The sequence below is a fragment of the Mustela putorius genome, unplaced genomic scaffold (genome assembly GCF_011764305.1).
Source record: "Mustela putorius furo isolate JIRA1106 unplaced genomic scaffold, ASM1176430v1.1 tig00003834_pilon_pilon_pilon, whole genome shotgun sequence".
Classification (NCBI taxonomy): domain Eukaryota; kingdom Metazoa; phylum Chordata; class Mammalia; order Carnivora; family Mustelidae; genus Mustela; species Mustela putorius.
Window position 1 is genome coordinate 108,806,814 of NW_025421987.1, and position 12,618 is coordinate 108,819,431.

Consider the following 12,618-nt stretch of genomic DNA (forward strand, 5'->3'; position numbering starts at 1 on the left):
ATGCCGTTGCATGTGTCAGCAGTTAATTCCTTTTTATTTCCTGGAAGTGTTCCATCGTAGGGATGTACCACAATGTGTTCTTTTACTAGCTGACAGACATTTGGATTGTTTCCAGTGTTTGGTGAATACAAATAATGCTGCTGTGGACATTCTTGTACAAATCTTTAGTTGGACATGTTCTCATTTTTCTTGGATAGATACCTCGGTGTGGAATTGCTCAGTTGTATGGCAAAGTGACAAAAATTATCTCTTAAGTCAATGTTATTGTTTGCATATAATTTTTATGTATTATTCACATATAATAGATATGATTTATATGTATTAAACACAAATTGTTATATATTTCTCTGTTCCTTCTTTGTTATTCTGGGCCGTTTTAAGGTGTTGAATGCAGGCTTAGAGACAATACTCTAAAAAGGGAAGTGATCTATGATTCTGCTTGCCTTCATGTCCTTAACAAAGCATATTTCTTCATGTACATTTAATTCATTTCTCACAACAGCACTTCCATTTAATATCCTATCACATTTCTCCACTAAAGTAGCCATTATATCTGCTTTTACCCATTATTGAACTCATCACAAGAGTATGAACTTTAACGTTGCTTCTCCAAAATTGTCTGAAAACAAGTCAGGACTTCCATTATGCAATCCTTGTTAAGAATAGATAGGAGTTGGGGCGCCTGGGTGGCTCAGAGGGTTAAAGCCTCTGCTTTCGGCTCAGATCATGATCCCAGGGTCCTGGGATTGAGCCCCACATTGGGCTGTCTGCTCAGCAGGGAGCCTGCTTCCCCCCCACCCTCTGCCTGCCTCTCTGCCTACTTGTGATCTCTCTCTGTCAAATAAATAAATAAAATCTTTAAAAAAAAAAAGAATAGATAGGAGTTGTTACTTTCTTGTGTTCTCCATGTGTCACTGATAGGTGCTTTGTAGGCATCAACTCAGTAAATCCTCAACAAATTCTATGAAATAGATAATGTTATCATTCACATTTTAAAGATCAAGAAACTGAGATTAGAGAGCTTGTCCAAGTCAAGACAGGTTGAAAGTAATTTTTGTAACTACTCCAAGAACAGTAGAAAAGCTTTGAAGAACATGGTTCTGAGCTAGTGGGTCAGAAGAATTCTTGCTTTTTACTTGTTGCTATGAAATGAAATGGAAATTTGACCATGAATTTAATCACTATAGGTAGCTAAATTAGGTAATATAAGACTACATGCTCAAAGTAATAAAATAACTGAGATATTAGACATGCCTTAATAGGAACCTGCACGTCTTGGTTAAATGTTCTTTGTTTTAGTTTTTGATCAGATTTTAGTGGCTTGTAATTTGAGCACTGAGAACAGGAGAAATTCTTTGTGGATGAAAGCGTAACTAGATAAAATCAGCATAATTCTTGCCCTCTTAACAAGGAGGACATTTATAAAGTCTTATTAAGGCAACTTGGGCTTTTGCTGATAGGAGTTAGATCAGTATATTCTAGAACACGCCTCTTTGCTCAGATGTATCCTCAAGGATGAAATTTGTAAAGATTTGAGGCCAGCCTGGGGCAGCCTCCAGTCAGCTCAGCCTGATTTCCAGTGTGTCTTTTCAAGCACTATTTGCTGAGATCTTCTAATAAGGGTATACCAGTTTTTTATTTAAAAAAAGATAGGAATTGGGCGCCTGGGTGGCTCAGTGGGTTAAGCCGCTGCCTTCGGCTCAGGTCATGATCTCAGGGTCCTGGGATCGAGTCCCACATCGGGCTCTCTGCTCAGCAGGGAGCCTGCTTCCCTCCTCTCTCTCTCTCTCTCTGCCTGCCTCTCTGCCTACTTGTGATCTCTCTCTGTCAAATAAATAAATAAAATCTTTAAAAAAAAAAAAAATAAAAAAAGATAGGAATGGAAAAGTGACTAGAAGCAAATACATTAAAATCAGTTAGCATTTGGTAGTGGTACATAAGAAATATTTTTTAACTTCTGTGCTTTTTCTACAGTTTCAAAATTTTTGATCTTGAGCAAAATAAAACTGTAAGAAATACTTTTTCAGAATAGTATCCTTTCTTAGTGGCTGCATAGCTCAGGTAAAATTGAAGGGGACAGGTAATGAGGGAGAAATCAACAGAAAGTTGCAATGGTGATCAACCAACAGCATCATTTCATTTGGGGCTAAGTGCTAGAATCTGGGATTGACTTTGTTATCACCACAAAGAAGATAATACTTTATAGGATCAACTAGCAGGGAGCGGGAATACTACATTATAGTTTAGTTTACTCAAATTCACTAGGCTCTCACAATTTGCATGAGAAGTTGGAGCAGTATCTCTCAAGGTCAGGGACCTCTTTAGCCAGAGTAGGAATGTCCACAGGTGCAACTTGTCTCCCTCTTAAATGAACAGAGAACTTAACAAGAGGCAAATTCTAGGATCTTGGGACGCCTGGGTGGCTCAGTTGGTTAAGCAGCTGCCTTCGGCTCAGGTCATGATCCCAGCGTCCTGGGATCGAGTCCCACATCGGGCTCCTTGCTCCGCGGGGAGCCTGCTTCTCCCTCTGACTCTGCCTTCCACTCTGTCTGCCTGTGCTTGCTCTCGCTCGCTCTCTCTCTGACGAATAAATAAATAAAATCTTTAAAAAAAAAAAAATTCTAGGATCTTACCCTGGTTCTACAGAATTAGGTCTCTGTGGGTGGGGCCATGACAGAAGGCTCTGTCATAACGAGACTTCCTGGTGGTTCTGCAGGACACTCAACTTTTTCCTAGACTACAACTTGGTTGTAGCTTAGAGCCAGAACTTTGGAGCCAGACCATATGGATGGGAATCCCATTTCTATCATTGACTACCTCTTTAAGAAAGGTGAATTTAGGCCAGATAGGAAATCTCTCTATGTCTCAGTTTCCTCTTTTGAAACATGGGGATGGTAAGAATATTTTTTCAAGTTTGTTGAGACTATAAACCAGTTAATATTTGTGAAGCACTTAGAACAGTATATGGCACATGATAAGCAGTTGGAAAGTGTTGCCTGCTATTATTTTTCTAAAATTGTAGCAATATCCTACTTAATGTTGCTGGAATCTATAAATTCCAGTAAAGGAGCAAACAAATACCTCACATCAAACAAATATCATATTCATTTATGTATTCATTCATCAAATATTGACATTTACTAAGTTTAAGACATGAATTTATGTTCTGCATATTTTTAGGTACTAATTCATAATCTTAAGAGACACTTCTAAGAGTGTGTTATTCATCAGCAGACCACAAGATGGTCCCTGGAAAATGATGGGATGGTAAAAATGATAAAACAGAGCAAAATGAAACCCCTACATTAAAGAAAATAGTATCTGTTTAACAAAAAAATAGAATGGAAAATCCATTAGTGAGGATTCCTAACTTTGTCTCAACTTTTTTCCTAACTGTAAAACTATTATTTAGGTGACAAGGAGGACTGATTAGTGTATATTCTACTTTAGTGGGGTTTTTTTTTTTTAAGATTTATTTATTTATTTAAGAGATCATGAGCACAAGAAAGGGATGGGGCAGCGGAAAGGGAGAAGCAGGCTCCCCACTGAGCAGGGAGCCCGACATGGGGCTCGACATGGGGCTCGACATGGGGCTCGATCCCCTGACCCTGGAATCATGACCCAAGCTGAAGGCAGATGCCAAACAACTGAGCCACCCAGGTGCCCCTCTACTTTAGTTTCAATAAACACGCTTTGTTGAAAAAGAGGATGTACAACCCAATAAAGGATTAATTCTATCAATTGATTTTGCTGTTTCCATTTTATTTCCACTTAACCACTTTTCCTGGAAATCTCCATGAACAGGTAGAAACCTTACCTTCATGGATCAAAAGCCATCTCAAGAATTGAGTTGCAGGTTTTTTGTTTGCCATTTTTACCTATCCCACAGCGACCCAATGACCTAACTAATGCAATTCACTCCTAACTGTGGCTTTTTTTTTTTTTTTTAAGATTTGTTTATTTGAAAGAGAGAGTGAGAGTGAGCCAGGGGGAAGGTCAGAGGTAGAGGAAGAGAGAACCCCAAGCAGATATCTCACTGAGTGTGGAGCCTGCCCTGGGGCTCGATTTCATGACCCTGAGATCATGACCTGAGCCAAAATCAAGATTTAGACACTTAACCAACTGAGCTATCCAGGTGTTCCTTAGCTATGGCTCTTAAGATTACCTGGTAACACCGAAAATTGTGCTATGTAATGTCTTAAGCCCAGTATATTTTCGATGAGTATTTGCTGACTGAATGCACAAATGAATGATGTGATACTTGCTTGAAATGGGATATTTGCTCCCCTATTGGGATTAAGTATATCTTTTCCAAAATTTTACTTTTGATCCACGTGTATCATATTTGAACTGAGCTTCTTACAGATGGCATAGAGTTGGGTCATGTCATTTAATCCATCCTGACACTTCCTGTGTTTAAGTAAGTATCCTTATATCATTTACACTTATGTCATTATTGATACTGTTAAAAGAGAAACTGAAACATGAAAAATTTTAAGAGCTTATTTGAGCAAAAACTAATTTGAATAAGGGGCAACATCCAATCTAGCAGATAGAAAGAAGCCCTGAAGACCTGTATAAAATTAAAGACCACGATAGCCAGAAGAGAGTGGGAACAAGAAAGTTACACTAGGTGAAAAAGTAAGTTGGTTATTGCAAAGGAACTTTTCCTTAGGGAAGGGGTCTACCAGGAAGAATACCTAACCAGTAGTGATTGGCTGTTTAAGATTTCATTTCTGGGAGAGATGAAACTGTAATTAAGTTAAATCTAAGTTTGATGACATGGCACTTAGTATAAATGATTTCATTTTGGGCTTGTTGTCTTGTTTTTGACAGGATTTTTGGATTTAGATAGATGGTACTCCAAATTCTGGTGTCCCATCACCCCCCAACCTGCCCATTGTTATTTACTGTCCAGAGTCTTCCACAGAGTTATTCCATGCATTCTGTCCAGCTTCTGTGGCTCTATTCAGTAGGAAACAATGTACAAAGCAGATGGCTGATTTCACAAAATAACTGTATCTATTAGTTTTTTTCAACAAATACTGTGGATCAGATCCTGTTCTGAGTGTTTGGGATGTAGCAGTCAACAAGAAAATGACCCTTACCTTTAGTGGGTTTTGGGGTAGGGAAGGAAGACAATAGACACATTGATAAACAAATGAATCAAATAGTTTCAGTTATTGCTAAGTGTTGGGAAGAAATAAAAATAGGGTAATGGGTAACAGAGTGACTGGGGTGGGGAGGGGTGGCTACTTTACTCAGGAGGTCTGGAAAGTCTCACTAGGAAGCATGTGAGTTGCTATCTGAATGTTGACATGGAGGGAATCCTGGGAAGATGTAGGGGCAGAAGTTTCTAGGGGAAGAGAAATGAAATCGCCAAAGTCTGGTCTACCCTTTTTTCTACCTCTTCTTTATTCCTGACCACAGAATATAAATCTAGATGAAGAAAAGTTTTTTTCCCTTGAAGTAGCTGAAGACCTTAATCAAACCTCAAACTATGCATGGGCAATAAAACACCTTAGAATTTGATTGATATAACCCACTCCCTTAATAATATTTTTTTCTGCAGATTAATTAAAGCCCAGGTTCTGGTCCAATATTAAGGGAATAGAGATACAGTGTTTAGAATGGAGGAGGCATATCATTAGATTGTGGATTTAAAAAAAATCCAGATTTGCTGTCACATTCATTCGTAAGAAACACTGAAACATAATTTGTATTTTGAATCATGTTTTTAAGCTATGAAAGCAAGCATGCAAATACTATTTTTGGACAGTAGGTGGCAGACTACACCCACAAACTAGTAGTTGAGCCTTCTGCAACCTCAAATCTTTGGGAAAAGAACCTGCCCCAGCTTCTTGAATCACAAAGATTAGACCATTCAAAAGGTACATATGAAGGATATCTACAAATGCTGGAATAATAGGAACTTTCTGTGTCCTGGTACCACTGAAAGTACCTCCTCACAGTAAATAGACATCTCAGATGCTCTGGGCCCAGAGAAAGAATATTTTAGTGACAGAAACATCCCAGTCTCAGTCCTATAGATTCTAAGCTATCATACATGGAGCTAACAGACACTGAAACTTGCCTTAAATTAGGAATTTTGAAAGAAGGTGGATCGTTGAAGTCTTTAGCAGTGTCTAGTTGAAAAATAATGTGAGTATACTTAAGCAATATGTGAGGGAAAGGCAGTGAAACCTTCAAAAATGACCCTTCTCTACATGGCATGATTTTGAGACATCAGCCATCTACCAACCTAGAGATTCTGGTTTGGTTTGGCCTTAGAAAAGTCTATAACATTGTGGGTCCTCACCCCAAGCCTCTCTGTCCTAAGGGGAACTTCTGAGTCAGCTGGGTATATTTCTAGCAGCTCTCCCTAGGAATCCTGAGAATCTTGTTTTATTTTTTAACTGCTGAAGGAAAGTATTTATGTAAGTATGTTGGATTCATGGCAAATTTGAGATCCTAGGATTAGATAGGAACTTGAACATGACAGTCAGAAACTTGGAATCTAATCCCTAGATTAAGGGGAGCTCTAACAATAATTATTCCCAGAGTTCCAGTTATAAATAAGCTGGAGTAAGCACAGTTTATATCTTGTCTTTCATTGACTATAACTACAAAACCTGGGCAGAATGCATGAAACAATACTTGAAGACTCTGGAAAGCAAATAACAGATTAGAGGAAAACACCAGAATTTGGAATACTATCAGTCAAAATCCAAACATATAAATAATAAGGTTAATGTAAATGATCTGAACATTCCAGTTTAGTAACAACAGTTCTTGGAATGGATTAAGAAACATGACCCAGGGGCGCCTGGGTGGCTCAGTGGGTTAAGCCGCTGCCTTAGGCTCAGGTCATGATCTCAGGGTCCTGGGATCGAGTCCCACATCGGGCTCTCTGCTCAGCAGGGAGCCTGTTTCCCTCTCTCTCTCTGCCTGCCTCTCCGTCTACTTGTGATTTCTCTCTGTCAAATAAATAAATAAATAAAATCTTTTTTAAAAAAAAAGAAACATGACCCATCTCAGTGCCATCTATAAGAAACTTCATTTATTTTTAGTTAGTTAGTTTGTTTGTTTTGAGAGATAGAGAATGAGAGAGAGAGAGAGCATGAGAGGGGAGAGGTCAGCAGGAGAAGCAGACTCCCTGCCGAGCAGGGAACAGGAGGTGGGAATTGATCCTGGGACTCCAGGATCATGACCTGAGCTGAAGGCATTTGCTTAACCAACTGAGCTACCCACGTGCCCCAAGAAACTTAGTTTAAATGTCATGATACACATAGATTAAAGTAAAAGAATGGAAGCAAATTTTCCATGCAGACACTACTCAAGAGAGCTGAGGTGGCTATATTGATGTCAGACCTGACTTCAGAGAAAAGAAAATTACTGGTGATAGAAAGGGTTAGCTAACCGAGAAACCGTAACAATCCTAAATGTGTATTTAACAACAGAATTTCAAAATACATGAAGCAAAAACTAACAGAATTGGAAGGAGAGGGGCAAATCCATAATTAGAGTTGGAGACATCAACACTCCTTTCTCAGTAATAGAGCTAATAGAATATCAAGGATATAGAGTGATTAAACAAAGCCAGCAACCAACAGATATTTGAAAAAATTCACCTAACAACAGAAGAAAATATTTTCTTCAGTGTACATGGAACATTCACCAAGACAGACTGTATTCTAAATCTTTAAACAAACCTTAACAAATTTTTAAAAATTCAAAATATACAAAGTGTATCCTCACACCATAATGAAATCAAACTACAAATCAGTAAGAGAAATATAACAGATAAATCCTTAAGCACTTGAAGCTAATCAATACACTTCCAAATAATCCATGGCTGGAAAGGAAGTTATACAGTAAATTATGAGTATTTTGAATGAAATGAAAATTAACGTAATATCAAAATATGTGGGATGCAGCTAAGGGAGTGCTTAGAGGAAAATTTATAGCATTAAAATGCTTATATTAGAAAAGAAAAAAAATAATCAAATCAATTACTTACGTTTACCTTAAGAAACTAGAAAAAAGAAAAGCAAACTAAACCCAAATCAAGGATAACAAAGGAAAATGAGATGAGACTATAAATTAACAAAACTTAATACAGAAAATAGAGAAAATCAGTTAAACTACAGGCGGGTTTCTGAGTGCAATAAAACTGAATAACTTCAAAACTGAAAAAGAAAAACAGAGAGAAGATGCAAGTTACCAATATCAGACTAAAAATGTAGAGATCAGTACAGACTCTGTAATCACTAAAAGATTAACAAGAGAATATTATGAATAACCCTATGCACACAATTTAATATCTTAGATGAAATGGACCATTTTCAGTTCAACCAAGAAAAATCTATAACATGAGCTGTCATATAACTTTAATATAACTATTAAAGAAATTAAATTTGTAGTTAAAAGCCTTCCAAAAAGAAATTGCCCAGCCCTAATGGTCCCAGAGATGAATTCTTGGAACATCTAAAGGAGAAATGCAACAATTCTACACAATAACATCCATGAAATAGAAAAAAATGGAACATATCCCAGGTCATTTTATGAGACTAGCATTATTCTGATACCAGAAGTAGACAAAGAAAGATCATCCTGAACAAAAACTAGAATTAGAAGGGAATTTCTTCAACCTGCTAAAGAGCATCTCTCTCTCTCTCTCTCAAATATATATATATACATATTTGAGATATATATATATATCTTTACAGCTAATATCATACTTAATGGTTAAATGCTTTCTTCTAAAGTCGGGAATAAGTTAAGAATGTCTACTTTTACATCATTGTATTGAAAATTTTAACTCAGAGCAATGAGGCAAGAAAAACAAAAAACAAAAAACCCCAACATACAAATTGAAAGAAAAAACAAAAAAGTTCCTATTCTCAGATAACGTGATTCTGTAAGTAGAAAATCTCAAGCTATCCCAGAAGAGCTGCCGGAACTAACAACTTTAGCAGGGTTATAACACACAGTCAATGCTCAAAAATCAGTTATACATGAACAATGTAAAACTAGAAAGCACATATTTAAAAATATAATTTATAATAGGTCAAACAATTCACTACTTTGGTCTAGATCTAATAAAATATGTACAGAAACTGTATGCTAAAAACTACAAAATGCTGATAAATCAAAGAAGACATTAATTAAAAAATATACCATATTCTTGAATTGGAAAATTCAGCAAAGCAAAGATCTCATTTTCTCCCCAAATTAACAATAGACTTAATACAGTACCAATCCAAGGCAAGCAGGTGTTTTGGTAGATATAGACAAGCTGATACTAACATTTATATGAAAAAGCAAAGGAGGGATGCCTGGGTGGCTCAGTTGGTTAAGAAGCTGCCTTCGGCTCAGGTCATGATCCCAGCGTCCTGGGATCAAGTCCCACATCGGGCTCCTTGCTCCGCAGGGAGACTGCTTCTCCCTCTGGCTCTGCCTTCCACTCTGTCTGCCTGTGCTCTCGCTCGCTCTCTCTCTGACAAATAAATAAACAAAATCTTTAAAAAAAAAAAAAAGCAAAGGAAGTAGAAGAGGTCAGACAACTTTTTAAAGGAAGAAGAAATTTGGAGCAATCTGTAGAAAGAACATTTTGTACTTCAGTGGAAAACCATGCATTTTCTATAAGCATACTTTTCGACTTTATCAGATTCTGATTCTAACTGTAATTCTAATTCTAATCAGATTCTGATTCTAACTGATTTATAACTGTAAGATAGATAGGCCTTCTGTTTCATTTGGTAGAGGTTCAAATGTATTCCCTCACACTCTGGAAACACCAGTTTCTTCTCCACGTGCAATTCATTTCAATATTCCTTTACTCTGAACAAATGTGTGTCTCTTGACCTTTCTTTTGAATGATTTATAATATCAGCTCAGTTCCCTCAGTGGCAAGTAAAGTAAAATAGTTAACATTTCTTTAATGTAACTATTAAAGAAATTAATCTGTTCATTTAATCTGTTTGAGTTATGCTTTTATCTTTTTCAGAAAATTGTTTTAACAAACCACACTACTTGATTTCCAAAATCACTAGGAAGCTACACTTATCAAGACAGTGTGGTGTTGTTGAAGAGATAGACACAGAGATCAGTGGCACAGGATGAGAGTCCAGAAATAGACACACATATAATTTATAATTTTGACAGAGATGCAAAAGCCACTTAGAGTATTAAAAAAAAGTCTGGGAGTATCTGGCTGGCTCAGTTGGTAGAACACCCAACCTTTTTTTTTTTTTAAGATTTTATTTATTTATTTGACAGACAGAATTCACAAGTAGGCAGAGAGACAGGCAGAGAGAGAGGTGGAAGCAGGCTCCTCATCTAGCAGTGAGCCCAATGCAGGCCTTGATCCCAGAACCCTGAGATCATGACCTGAGCTGAAGGCAGAGGCTTAACCCACTGAACCACCCAGGCACACAAACACCCCACTCTTGATCTTGGAGTCATGAGCTCAAGCCCCACATTGGGCATAGATATTACTTAAAACAAACAAACAAATAAATAAATGAAAACAGTCTTTCTACAAATGGTGCTGGAACAATTGCACATCCCTGGGTTAAAAAAGAGAGAGAAGCACTTCAACCAGAACCTGATGCAATACACAAAAATCATTTCAAAATGGACCAGAGACCTAAATATAAAATATAAACCTGTACAATTTTTAGAAAAAAGCATAGAAGACTTAAGATTTGGTGAAGAATTCTTACTTATGGCACCAAAAGTATTCTCCTTAAAAAAAAAAATAAAATTGATAAATTGAGTTTTGTCACAATAAAAAAAAATAACCCTTTTGCTCTGCAGAAGACACTGTTAGGAGAATGAAAATATAAGCTGCAGACTGGGAGGGAAGGAAATATTTGCAAATCACATATTGATAAAGGACTTTAATCTAGATCAGATGAAGGTGTCTCAAGAGTCAACAATAAGTAAACAAACACTCAATTAAAAATCCACCAAAGAAATGAGTGGATGTTTCACCATAGAGATCAAATGGATGACAAAGAGGCACATGAAAAAAAATGTTCAATATCATTAGCTATTGGGGAAACTCCAGTAATCAGTGAGATAGCATTACATTTCTGAGTGACTAAAATAGGAATTACTAACACACCAGGTGCCACTGGTGGGAATGCAAAATGGTAGAGCCACTCTGGAAAACTGATAGTTTCTTATAAACTTACTGCTGTGACCCCAAAATTCCACTCCTGGTAACTGCTTTAAGAAATGAAAACATATCCACACAAAAATCTGACCACAGATGTTTTATTTTATTTATTTTTATTTTTTAGATTTTATTTATTTGAGAGAAAGAGACACAGCGAGAGAGGGAACACAAGCAGGGGGAGCAGGGAGCCAGCTGTGGGACTCCATCCCAGGACCCCAGGATCATGACCCAAGCCAAAGGCAGACGCTTAATGACTGAGCCACCCAGGCACCCCAGAAGTGTTTATCATAGCTGTATTTGTAATTCCCTACATTTGGAAACAACACAAATTTCCTTCAGTGGGTGAATAGATAAATTAAGTGTAGTAAATCCGTATTAAGGAGTACTATTCAGCAGTAAAAAGTACCGGACTCCTTGATACAGAAAACAAGTTGGATGAATCTTAAAAGCATGCTGAGTGCAAGAAGTTACTCTCCAACAGTTACATGCTAGGTGATCTCATTGAGACGACTGTCTCCAAAAGGCTAACCTACGAAGAAAACCAGATTAGAAAGCCACAGGGATTGGGGCATCTGGGTGGCTTAGTTGCTAAGCATTTGCTTTCAGTTTGGGTCATGACCCCTGGGTTCTGGGATGGAGTGGGACTCCCTGCTCTACAGGGAACCTGCTTCTCCCTCTCCCACTCCCCTTGCTATGCTGCCTCTCTCACTGTGTTTCTCTCTGTCAAAAAAATAAATAACATTTTTAAAAAGAAAAAAAAAAAAGAAATTCACAGGGACTATGGGTAGGGGGAGTGACCATTAAGAGATCACTCAAGGGATATTTGGGAGTGAAGAAACTGCTTTGTACATGGATATGGAGGTGGATACATGGATCTATACATGTATTAAAATACATACAACTGTATACCAAAAGACAAAGGGCAATTTTACTGAATATAAAATTTAAAAAGAAAAAAATAACAAAAATTTTTAAATGTCCCTTTCTTTTAAAAAGTGCTTGAAGGGAGCGCCTGGGTGGCTAAGTCAGTTAAGCATTTGCCTTTGGCTCAGGTCATGATCCTGGAGTCCTGAGATCTAGCCCTGAGCCCCAGGTCAGGGTCCCTGCTCAGCAGGAAGTCTGCTTCCCCCTCCCTCTGCTTGCCATCCTCCACCCACCCACCTGCTTCCATCCCCTGCCCACCCCCCACCCCCCCGCCACCGGCTTGTGCTCTTTCTCTCTCAAATATACAAATAAAATCTTTAAAGAGCTCTTGAAGAAAAGAAGGAGGTTGGAGCCAAATTCTAACCCCTCAATCAGAATCATCAACATTTGCTCAGTTTTCGATCTTGTTCCATCAAAAACACAGCTATTGAGTGAGCCTAAGAAAAAAGTCTTTTATGGACATATGGTTGAAAATAGTTTTATGCTTTAAAAAATAAATGATTGTTGTT